A 3754-nucleotide genomic window follows, 5' to 3' on the forward strand; every position below is an offset into this window, starting at 1 on the left:
GCATTTACATGTGTAATATATACATGATACATGTGTATATATACATATACATGTGTATATATACATATTTGTGTATATATACATATACATGTGTATATATACATATACATGTGTATATATACATTTTACATGGGTATATATTAACATATACATGTGTATATATACATTATACATGTGTATTTTTACAATATACAAGTGTATATATACATTATACATGTGTTATATTACATATACATGTGGATATATCATATACATGGTATATATACATATACATGTGTATATATTACATATACATGTTGGTATATTATACATATACATGTGTATATATACATATACATGTGTATATATACATATACATGTGAAAATATACATATACGTGTATATATACATTTAGTGAATTATATTAACATACGTGTAATATATACATGTGTATATATACTATATATACATATATATATATAAGATATACATGTGATATATATACATACAAATGTGTATATATACATACACATGTGTATTATTTCATACACATGTGTATATATACCTACACGTGTATATATACAGATACACGTGTATATAGTACATATACACGTGTATATATACATATAAACATGTGTATATATACATTTTATACATGTGTATATATACATTATACATGTGTACATATCCCATAACTGTGTATATATACATATACGTGTAGTATATATAATATATAATATACATGTGTATATATACATATACATGTGTATATATGACAGTATACATGTGTATTATATACTTTATACATGTGTATATATACATCTACATGTGATAGTGTACATATAACTGTGTATATGTACTATAAATGTGTATATATACATATCATGTGTATATGTACTTATACGTGTGTATATGTACATATATTGGTGTATATGTACATATACAGTATGTATATGTACATTATACATATGTACATATACATATGGGAATATGTCCATTTTACATATGTATATATACATATCCATGTATATATCCATATATATGCATATATCCATATAACATTATGCATATATTCCATATACATATGCATATAATCCCATATACATATGCATATATCCTATACATCTGAATATATCCATATACATATGCATATATCCATGATACATATATCCCTAATACATATGCATATATCCATATTACCATATGTATATATACACATATATATGATATATATACACATTACATATCTTATATACCATACATATCTATATATACACATACACATGTATATATACATTATACAACATGTAATATACATATACATGTATATATACATATACATGTATATATACATATACATATGTATATATTACATATACACATGATATATACATATACCATGTATATATACATATCACATGTATATTATACCATATACACATGTATATGATTACATAGACATAATATAATATACATACACATTATGTATATATCATACTCATATGTATATATACTTACACATTACGTATATATACATACAAATTACGTATATATACATACACATACATACACATACGTATATATACATACACATACGTCTATATACATACACATAGTATTATATATCAGACACACCATGTTATATATACATTCACATATAGTATATATATATATATATACATACCACATGTATATATACATACACTTGTATTTATACATACACATGTTATTATATCATCACATGTATATTACATACACATGTATATATACAGACACATGTATATTTACATACACATATGTATATTACTAACATATGTATTTATACTTTACCCATGTATATATACATACATGTATAATATACTTACACATGTGTATAGTATACATACACATGTGTATATATACATACACATATGTATATACACACACACATGTATATACACATACCCATGTATATACACATACACATGTATATACACATACACTTATGTATATATACATACACATATGTATATGTACATAATTTTTATTATACCAACTACATACATATTTATATACACATACACATTGTTATTATATATAATATTTATACACATATGGTATATATACATACACATATGTATATATAATACACATATGTATTTATACATTACACATATGTCTATATATACATACACATAATGTTGTATACAATACAACATATGTATATATACAAACACCATATGATTTATATACATAAACACATATGTATATATACCAAACACCATAAGTATATTAGACCATATACATATGTATATATATCTGTATACATGTATATTATACTTATACATGTATATATAGATATACATGTATAATATTCATATAGATTGTATATCATACCATATACATATGTATGTATACATTATATGTATATTTACATTGTATATTTCTAAAAATTTATATGTATATATACAGTGTATAATTAAACATTATATATATATAAACTATTATGTATATGTATTTATTACATATATATATGTATTACATATACATGTATATATACGCTACAATATATATACATATGTTATACATATAATATGTATATTTACACACACACACACATTATATATATAGATATTTTGTATTATATAAATATGTATTATATTTACACATATATAAAATTATTTATGTATATTACTATATAGATGTATATATAAATATATATATTTAATGTATATATACATATATATATATTTTATGTATATAATACATATATATATGTATATCTATATATCATATATGATATACATATTTAATATATGTATATACTATATACATATATATATGTATATACATATATGTATTACATACATATATATATGTATTTATACATATATATGTATATTTACACATATACTATATATTTATAAATATATATGTATATGTATATATACATATAGGGTATACATATACATGATATTTACGCATACATATATTATATATACATATGTATTAATATACATATGTCTATTTACACACCAACATATTATATATATATATATATTATATATATATTATATATATATATATATTACATATGTATATTACACATATTAAATATATATGTATATATACATTATATATATGTATATATACATATTATTATATATGTGATATATACATATATATATGTATATATACACTATATATATATGTATATAAAACATATATTATATATGTAATATTACATATATATATATGTATATAAATATATATACATATATGTATATACATATATACATCTATATATGTATATGACATTATACCTTTATATATATGTTTATACATAGTATATATGTTATATATACATAATTATATAATGTTATTTATACATGTAATATATGTATATATACATATATTACATATTATATATACATATATATTATACAGTAATATATACAGTACAAATATATATAAATATATTATATATATGTATAGTATACATATATATATATTTCTGGGGCATCAGGTTTTCTCTACGACAATTCTGGTTGAAATCAACTGCACTAGTTGCTTTAACAATCTTCAAAGGACTCGTATTCTTTAATCTGGAGAATACTTTCCTAATAGCAAATGAGAGGGAACTGGAAGTAGTCATTCATGGACTCTCAAATAGAATATACACAGATGTATGCCAACTGATATATTTTAGCATAGTAATAGTATTGAACAAATATTGACTCCACCGCAAAACTATTGTGTTTCGCCTCGTCGTGGGGGGAGTCTTCAGGGTGAGGAC

The sequence above is a fragment of the Oratosquilla oratoria genome, chromosome 24 (assembly GCF_046742065.1).
Source record: "Oratosquilla oratoria isolate Oo_2021 chromosome 24, ASM4674206v1, whole genome shotgun sequence".
In the NCBI taxonomy this organism is placed as follows: domain Eukaryota; kingdom Metazoa; phylum Arthropoda; class Malacostraca; order Stomatopoda; family Squillidae; genus Oratosquilla; species Oratosquilla oratoria.